At 47.0% G+C, this 10,000-nt stretch overlaps 1 long non-coding RNA gene across 1 annotated transcript in view; it reads left to right on the forward strand.

Moving 5' to 3' along the window:
• Positions 1-5,695, forward strand: part of LOC114917242 (uncharacterized) — a 12,278-nt gene extending 6,583 nt beyond the window's left edge. The window contains exon 2 of the long non-coding RNA XR_010665852.1: positions 2,463-5,695. This is a non-coding gene — a long non-coding RNA (uncharacterized lncRNA). The remainder of the gene's footprint in view (positions 1-2,462) is intronic.
• The last annotated feature ends 4,305 nt before the right edge of the window (positions 5,696-10,000 follow it).

Consider the following 10,000-nt stretch of genomic DNA (forward strand, 5'->3'; position numbering starts at 1 on the left):
ACTCTGTGAGTCATGACTGTCTACAATGGGTGTAACACCCGAGTCCCACTGTCTGTGATGTTTTCAGAGTTTTCAGAGTCCTATCTTCACTTTGTTTACATCGCCAGGACGGCCGGCTGACTCCTCCCCTCGTGTATAAAAGTTGTTTAATTGAGGGACTAGAGAAAAGAAGAATAACATACTGTACTCACTGCTTAACTGTGTTTCTAGATCACGCTCATTTCAGCTAAATTTACATGCAGTGTGAAGATACCAGCATAATAAAGATCACTAGCATTAGCATGCTAACACAACAATGCAGTGCCAGTTGTTTTGATTTAATGCTGGTGCTCAAGGGCGACATCTGCTGGATCAAAACATCACATATACAGACTTTAAACAAGATAAAGGAACAGTCAGATAGAGGAAAAGTCAGAGAAGAAGAAACAGAGACTTCAGGAGTTTATTTATTTATGATATTTATCAAAGTTTCTCTTCACTGAGTAAGAAGACGTTGAAGTCACACGCTCCGTCTACGATCGTGTTCTGGCGTTCTAAAATGACCCTTATAGCAGCACACGTTAAAGAAATACTGAACTATCCTTCGGCGTCCGAAGCCCTCGTGGTCACGGCGTCCGAAGCCTCGTGGTCACGGCGTCCGAAGCCTCGTGGTCACGGCGTCCGAAGCCTCGTGGTCACGGCGTCCGAAGCCTCGTGGTCACGGCGTCCGAAGCCTCGTGGTCACGGCGTCCGAAGCCTCGTGGTCTCGGCGTCCGAAGCCTCGTGGTCACGGCGTCCGAAGCCTCGTGGTCTCGGCGTCCGAAGCCTCGTGGTCACGGCGTCCGAAGCCTCGTGGTCTCGGCGTCCGAAGCCTCGTGGTCACGGCGTCCGAAGCCTCGTGGTCTCGGCGTCCGAAGCCTCGTGGTCACGGCGTCCGAAGCCTCGTGGTCTCGGCGTCCGAAGCCTCGTGGTCACGGCGTCCGAAGCCTCGTGGTCACGGCGTCCGAAGCCTCGTGGTCTCGGCGTCCGAAGCCTCGTGGTCACGGCGTCCGAAGCCTCGTGGTCTCGGCGTCCGAAGCCTCGTGGTCACGGCGTCCGAAGCCTCGTGGTCTCGGCGTCCTAAGCCTCGTGGTCACGGCGTCCGAAGCCTCGTGGTCACGGCGTCCGAAGCCTCGTGGTCACGGCGTCCGAAGCCTCGTGGTCTCGGCGTCCGAAGCCTCGTGGTCACGGCGTCCGAAGCCTCGTGGTCTCGGCGTCCGAAGCCTCGTGGTCACGGCGTCCGAAGCCTCGTGGTCTCGGCGTCCGAAGCCTCGTGGTCACGGCGTCCGAAGCCTCGTGGTCTCGGCGTCCGAAGCCTCGTGGTCACGGCGTCCGAAGCCTCGTGGTCACGGCGTCCGAAGCCTCGTGGTCTCGGCGTCCGAAGCCTCGTGGTCACGGCGTCCGAAGCCTCGTGGTCTCGGCGTCCGAAGCCTCGTGGTCACGGCGTCCGAAGCCTCGTGGTCTCGGCGTCCTAAGCCTCGTGGTCACGGCGTCCGAAGCCTCGTGGTCACGGCGTCCGAAGCCTCGTGGTCACGGCGTCCGAAGCCTCGTGGTCACGGCGTCCGAAGCCTCGTGGTCACGGCGTCTGAAGCCTCATCACGCGCTCGGCTCTTCATATTCAGATTTTGACATTTCTCTCTTTTATCTTCATGGCGTGATTGATGACGGGCTTTTGGCTCGGAGCCATTTGTCACAGGACGAACGCCGAGGGTCGAGAGGTGGCGGTTGAAGCGGGGAGGGGGAGGAGGGAGGAGGGGGCGGGGACGCGGCTGCAGGGGAGAGATACGGAGATGGTCATAACTAAAGGGAACAGGTGACGTCTGTTTTACCTGCTCATCAAACGACCAGCACGAGCATCGACCTTCAGCTCTCTCTCGCCGTCTGTGCGGCGTTTAAGAAACCCGGTTAATATTTCAGCCCGATCGAGGTCGTCATTAAGACCTTTTTATTACTCCTCCTGTTTCTTGAACGCCACACAGACGCCACCTGACCGCTCTCAGACACGCCGAGGTTTTGAACAGTCGACCTCCAGTTTTTGAAGGTGTGACGTGATTGGCTGAGAGTGTTTGTATCGATCAGCACGCCCTCAGATCCATACTCACCTTCACTCGGTCTCTTTGTTCTGCAGCAGAAACATGAAGCGAAGGCGACGCCCACTCACTGCGTGCTCCTCGTTTTAAATCAGACAGCGTTTGTTTTTCTGTTTCCTGTCCTTCCCTCAAACGATGATTCCCTCGTCGTCGTTGTTTTTTTTGTTTCTTCTGCTTCAGATGCTTCCACGCTCGAGTTATGACCTCTGAACGACCTCAAACATCAAATCGCTTTAAACCCGAGAGAACGAGTCTGAGAGGTCATAACTCGTTTTCCTCCATCGCCGACTCACTGTTAACCTCCATCTTTAACACAAACACAGCTGATCTCAGTCTGCCTTCTCCTCCTCTCAGGTCCCGCTGCTAAGAAGAAACACGTGAGCTACAACGACCTCGTGATCTAACGGCGTTCCTCCATCAGGCGGGCGAGCGAGCGCAGAGTGATGGATGCACACGTCTGCTCTGCTGTCCTGAAAAACAAGAAAAAAAAAGGAGAGAAGAAGAAGAAGAAGAATGTTTTTCTGTTGTTGTTTACTTATTTTGATCTCATGAGCTTCACGGCCCACCACAGACTTTCAAACACTGAAGCAAAGCATTGTGGGACTTTTATTTGGGCGCACAAATTCACTAAGAGAGAGAGAGAGAAGGGAGGAGAAAAAAATAAATCAAGAGTCTGTTTCTTTGTGATGATGATGATGATGATGATGAAGATGGAACTGACGGACGTCCTGCAGCCTCTCGGTTGAAAACAGGGGGCGCTCTCGAGGCTCCACGCCGCGTCTCTCTCTGCTGTTGATGTCAAACGAAGCGGCCGCCTCGGCCTGACGTGACCTTTTTACAGAGTCCCGCCTCCTCCCGTCTTTAATGTACTTCCAAACTTGCAAGTTGACCTTCCTGTCCACCTGTGTGTAGTTCTTTATGGCTTACATGTTGGCCGCCTTTGGTTGTTGATTTGTACTTTTCCTCTTTTTTTAAGACAACAATGATGATGATGTTGACTCCGTTCTGCTTCTCGCTTCTTGGATGCACATCGTTTTTATTAAAGCCATATTCTTCGCTTTGAGATTTTGAGGGCTTTGCTCACGCTGCCACCTGGAATCTGAGCTTTACCTCTTTAATGTGATTTATAAAAATAAAATAAAAAGTCCTTAAAGGTCCTTGAAAAAAATGAACAGCAAAACTTCAAACTACGGCCTGAAAATGAAATCAGTATTTCACCGTCTGACATTCTGCGTCCCCTCAGAAAAGATAAAACTACACCATGGACAGAGTCCATGATGATAGATCTTGTTATTCATACAATCATTCTGTTGGACCCAGTTGATAATAACGCTCTCCGGTTTGGAACTACACTTCCCATAATGCACTGGATTAAGTCAAATTTTGACATTGCTTCAGTGAGTTAGCTGTTAGCGTCCAAACGTAACCTCATGCAACGTGGTCTAACGCCGACCCCTTGTGGTAGCGCTTGTTAAGCGTCTGTTTTAAGGCTCCCCTTCAGTAGCTGGTTTAAGGGATCCTCAAATGTCTGCTCTTTAGGATCTGTTTCGAGGTACCCTGTAGCTTCTGTGTCAGTGTAAGATTAAGATTAACTTTATTGATCCCCGCAAGGGGAAATTTCAGTTTTTACACTCTGTAACTCATGAACACACACATAGGCTGAAGTATACACACACATGCAGAAACAGGATCCTATGGACATGCACTAATGGAGAGAAGCCAGAGTGACGGAGCGGCCCACAGCGGGCGCTCCTGAGCTGATGGTGGGGAGGGGGGTTCGGTGCCTTGCTCAGGGGCACCTCGGCAGTGCTCAGTCTGTAGGGACCTAGGTCCCTACAGACTGAGCTACTGCCGCAGCTTTGTTTCATGGCACCGAATGGCATCTGTATAAGGACCCATATGCTTCCATAATAACCCTAAAGTGTTTGTTTCCAGGTACCCTTCAGTTTTAAAATTCCCTTCAGTGTTTCGAGGTACCCATGAAAATATAAAGTTTAAACTCTGTTGTCTTAAAAATCACATATCCTCCTCCTCCTCCTCTTCAGTGTAAATAAGTCTCAGAGCTCCTCAAAACATGTGTGTGAAGTTTCTTGTTCTAAATCCACTCTGATCCTGTATTTGATCATGTCTATAAACCCCTCTATTTCAGCCCTGCTCAGAACAGGATGTTTCTGTGTCTGTACCTTTAAATATGTAAATGAGCTGTGTCTGACCACGCCCCCTCTCTGGAAGGGCTCAGGTGTCTCTGTCTTTCTCGCTCCATGTCCTATTGTTTACGGTGAGAAGGCAGACTCAGAGGACAGAACAAACACCTAGCTGTGGGAGTGTCATCCACCTGGGGGAGGGGCTACTGCCCTTTGTGATGTCATGAAGGGAAAATCTCCAAACAGCCTGTTTGAGCACACATTTTCTGAAAAGTGGAGCAGGCAGAAGACGGAGAGGATGGACTTTTCTCATCATTGGGGGGTTTGTAGACGGACTAGAGACACATATTAGAGTTAGAGGAACATGGAGAAGAGGATTTAACGTCATGTGACCTTTAAATCAGTAGCTTCACTCGCCTCAGGCGTGTTTTTCTGTGTCGTTACATGTTAAAGAAATATCATATTGGAGCCAAACTTATCATTTCCATCAGAGCTACAAGAACACAAACCATAAGTAGATGGGTTTCCTAGTTTCAGTCAAAATGGGACTTTAGCATAAAGTTTATGAATGATGTCAGACCATGAGGACTCCGTTCATGATGCAACTTTCACTGCCTTCCTAAAACATCCCAGACATCCATATTCTTTATTTGTGGGTCCAACAATCTTCAGTCACATCGAGGTAAAAATCAGATTCCTCCGCTGGCCGTCGACACAAAGCCAAAAAAATAAAAAAATAAAATAAAGATAAAAGCAGGCGTGTAAAGGTTGTTATGTTTGAACTGTTTGAAATGTTTGTGAAAGCATCCCCATGTTCCTGCTTCACACGTGCGTACACCATGACTCCTCCAGTGTTCTGTAGGTGTATGACCACAACGATGATGATGATGATGATGAAGATGATGATGATTGTGTTGTAGCGCCTCCGGGCCGGGCTTTGCTGGATGTGTAACGGTGACGTCATGGACTGCTGAAACAACAAAAGGTGTTGATGTGGAGGTTGTCAATGCATGCCTGATGTATTCGATGTTGAAACAGAATCAGAAAAAAAAGTTGAAAATAATGAAATCCTCACACACCGTGGGTTCACCTGTCTGCTCTGGATTGTACTGTTTTTGATTTCTGTTCTTTTGACTCCACCGTTTCTTTTCTCACATGGCAGAATATGGCTTTGATGGGTTTCTTATTTTCCTGGAAACGACGGGGAAAAGATGAATATATATTTAAAAAACAAAATACTTGTAAAAAAAAATGGAAGCATGTATGTTTTCTACTGTTTGTACTCGGTATATTCATGTTGCCCTTGCTGCTTCTGTGCCAATGTTGTGGGAGAGATTTTACATTCGGCCACTCATGCAACTATTCTGTGGTGTTGTCCAAGAATGTATCAACATGAAATAAAAACATTTGGTTATTTTTTTAAATATATTCCCGAGAAAACTGTGTTGGTGTCTGATTCTTATTCTCACATTTTCACTGGATGTTCCTTCATAAATTGTTAATTCACTTCCTGTCACACTTCCTGCACCGTGTCCTAACAGCACATTAGCGCTAGATATCGAGTCACATCACACAGCATCAGCTGCTCGCTGTCCATACTTCCTCCATTAGAAACTTACCTCACTGCTCTGGGATTTTCAGTTTCCTCCTTTAAAAAATGTTTTAACGAGTGCTTTTATTTTGAAGGTGGACATACTAAAGTGTGGTGCTTTTATTTTGAAGGAAGATAAACTGAATTGGGGTTCCTTTTTTTTCAAGATGGACAAATTGAAGTGTGGTGCTTTTATTTTGAAGGGGGACAAACAAGTTTCACAACTGATTTTTGAGTCAGACTGAATTTCAGCTCGATCATGCGTCGTTAGTGGTTCAGTGTACAGCATGGAGACCGCCATCGATGGGACTCCAGCGCCCTCTGCAGGAACAGACGGGTGACATAACTCAGCCTGTAAAGGTGAGTGCAAACAAAGTGAGCCCTGTGACGAGTCCAAGGTGTAACCCCGCCTCTCGCCCAATGACAGCTGGGATCCTAGCTAACAGGTCATCAGACTGAGACCTGGTCCTGATCCTAGCAGGTTTCAGACTGGGACCTGGTACTGATCCTAACAGGTTTCAGACTGAGACCTGGTACTGATCCTAACAGGTTTCAGACTGGGACCTGGTCCTGATCCTAGCTAACAGGTCATCAGACTGAGACCTGGTCCTGATCCTAACAGGTTTCAGACTGGGACCTGGTACTGATCCTAACAGGTTTCAGACTGAGACCTGGTACTGATCCTAACAGGTTTCAGACTGGGACCTGGTACTGTTCTAGCTAACAGGTTTCAGACTGGGACCTGGTACTGATCCTCCAAACATTCTTCATTTTTCACAAACTGCTGATTCATCAGTTTTAGTTTCCTGTGTTTTTCATGTTTCTGCATTATCTCTCCTGTGTGACAAAAGACGCCCTGTAATGACAAATATTTCAATATTTGAGTCTAATTTGAGATAAGCCCGACCTCGTGGCAAGGCAATTAAAACTGCTGAATGGAAACGAGCGGTTTATCTCAGCAAGGCATCGAGGGCGGTGGAGAAGTGACTGAACGGTGGCATGATGGCCGAGGGAGGAAATAGAACTCGGGGATTTGACACGGTGACAATAAGCGCTGCGTTTCTTAAGGATTGAAGTCGTTGCTCTATAGCGGGTTATTCTGCGCCCCACCAGTGGCGTCTGTACACTTGATGAGGTCCTCGCCGCTATCTGCTGAGAGATAGCAGGTGTCAATGTAAACCAATTTATGGCGTCCAGAGCAAAGCGAGTTATTAACCCGCCTGCCACTGAATGCCATCCCCCACTTCTCTCTCTCTCCGTCTCTTTCTGAGCGAGAGGACGAGAGACAGCAGAGGGAGACTGATGAGCTCAAACTGCAATTTAAGAAGAAGATTAGTCGTTTGACATTTCTCCTCCTTAAACGCTCCAGTTAAAGACGGCGAGGAACTAAAGCTTCCCGGGGGAGACCACGGGAAGAGAGAGGACGACCAGAGGATGGAGGGACTTGTTTGTGTCCTTCAGACGACTCTGAGCGAACACCTCGATTCACTGTCAGAGTAAAATAATGACTTTTAATTTGTAGGAGTTTGTTTGGCTCTTGTCATCTTTGGGCGCTATTGGAGGTCACATGGCGTGACGCAGACTCATTTTGGACATGTCAGACAGTTTGCTAGTTATATGGTGCACAGTCTGGACGCCAGTGTCGGGGGTTTAAGGCGTAACAAAGTCATTCACTCAGGTTACTTAAGTGTTAAGTTTTCATAAAAGTAAAACATCAATGAAAGAAACACTTCATCTCAAGATTCATACAGATGGAAGTGAAATGTAAAGACTGTTCAGCAAGGCCATGCAATAAACACTCTCCCTCGTCTTTCTGTCACCGCAGAAGAAAAGAAAAGAAGAAATCCTCTAAGCATCTACATTCTCTCTCTCTCAGAGAAAAAGAGAGAGAGAGAATGTAGAATTAAAATCTTTGTGTTTGAAGATCATTCTTATTTTTCATAACAAAATTCAATCTTCTTAATGTCTTCATCTTGTATTCAAGGCAGCTGAACATTTGTATTCTCTGCTGAGTCAATCAGTGTTAATGACTTACAGGTGTACTGTGTGTGCGTGGGTGTGTGTGTGTGTGTGTGTGTGTGTGTGTGTGTGTGTGTGTGTGTGTGTGTGTGTGTGTGTGTGTGTGTGTGTGTGTGTGTGTGTGTGCACAAGAGCTGCTTAGCAGCAGCTCTTGTGCCATATTGTCTCAATTTAACACAATTAGTCAGTTCGGATCCCGGCAGGGGGGCCATAACCACATGGAGGACCCGGGGCCAAAACAAACGGACTCATTAGGTCCTGAAGGCCCCCTGAGCCCGACGCCGGCTGTGAAGGTCTACAGGAATATTTATCAGTCCATCAGGGAGCTTTCACACCTCCTCCTTTCTTTTTCTGAGTTATTCTGGTGTAAAAACAAAGAATAAACATTCACAGCTTTCAGGAGAAAGTCAGAGAGATCAACAGGAAACTCCAGAAACATGAAATCATTCTGGTTAATGATGGCAGGGTTATCGATAACCCCACAAAGACTGGTAGAAACGAGGGCAGTTGACTGGTTGGTTGGGGCACACGTCCCATGTTCAGGGGCTTTGCTATCGGGCGGGCAGCCCTGGTTCTGGTCCGGTCTCTGGCTCCTTTCCTGCATGCCATTCCCCACTCTATCTGTAACTGGTTTCCAGCTGTGTTCTCTGTCCTGTCTCTACAATAAAGTAAAGAAAGCCCAAAATCAAATCTAAAAAAAAGAAAGAAAAAGACTGGTAGAAATAATCATCAGCTTTGAATATTAGGAAAGTCAGGATCAGTAAGTAAAAAAGAGACCAGAGTATTACTAAAGACAGACCATAAGGGGTAAAAGAAGAAGCCCTCTCGTTAGTTAATAACAAATTTAAATCATTTGTGTTCATATAAAACCAACAGACAGGCTGCTTTGAGTTCAGTGAGCTTGTTTCTTCGAGCTTCATTGATGAGTATAACGTAGTATCGTCTGCATAACGGGGAACATTTCTGGGGTTTGGGAGGGTTTCCTCATGACTTTAAAGGTACACAGTGTTCTAATTATTATTTTATGATTCTTCCACCTCCCTGTTTGGGGTCACTGGGACAACCTGGTGGTCAGGACGTGATAATACAACCCAAATGGTTTAAATAGCTCCCTCTTCAAGAAAAACGGTTCATCTGCAAATAAAATCAGATATCTGAGTTCATGTTTTCTACAATCCTCCTGTTTATATGATGGACCCTCCTTTGAAGGTGGCTTTGATTCAGAGTTTGGATGACAGCTTTTTAAGGTGGTAGAAACATTATTTATTACATTTTTGGGTGAATTTTGCCTGACAGCTGAAGAGAGACAGGAAATGTTAGGAGGAGAGAGAGGGGGACGACGTATAGGGTTGAGGTCGGATTTTGAACCCACGGCCATGAGGACTAAGCCTCTGTACATGGAGTGGAAAACATAACCGCTAACCGCTAGGCTATCCGGCGCCCCTTCCTTCAAATATTGAACGCAAAAGAAAGTGTTGATAAAGTTGTGAAGTTTCTCTTTAATCTGAACAGTGAACTGAAGTATTTTTAAATGATACAATACGTATTAAACACAATCTATAAATTTTAAAATGTACAACCTATAATCCTTACATAAACCTCCATCTCACATACTCCCTGGACACTTTCAGGATCTAAAACTAAACCCTGATCCCCATTCAGCCTCGTTTCATCCCACAGACTCCTGTTTGGTTTGTTATCAGCATGAATATTGACAGATTCTCCCTCTGGGCGATATGAAGCACACCGACGCTGCACTTTCCTCTTCAAAGCCTCTAAATCTTCCAACAAAAAACCTTAACATCAGCCGACCCCGCTTCATCCCAAACACTCAATTTTTTTGTTGTTGTTATTAACGTGAATATCGACGGATTCCTCCTGAGAGTGGCGGCCCCCTCATCCATCCTCCCATCCTCTGCCTGCACACATCATCTGTTCTGGGCTCCGGGGCGATACATCACCGCGGTCGGCACAGAAAACCTCTTTAAGTTGCATAAACACAATGTCGCCGGGGCCACCGCCGGCTGCAGGTGATGGATGAGGACCGCACACGGAAGAGAGAGAGAGAGAGAGAGAGAGAGAGAGAGAGAGCGAGGGAATCTTCAGGAGCAGATGACAAAGTGATACATGAAGACTGT

The sequence above is a fragment of the Labrus bergylta genome, unplaced genomic scaffold, assembly GCF_963930695.1.
Source record: "Labrus bergylta unplaced genomic scaffold, fLabBer1.1 SCAFFOLD_141, whole genome shotgun sequence".
In the NCBI taxonomy this organism is placed as follows: domain Eukaryota; kingdom Metazoa; phylum Chordata; class Actinopteri; order Labriformes; family Labridae; genus Labrus; species Labrus bergylta.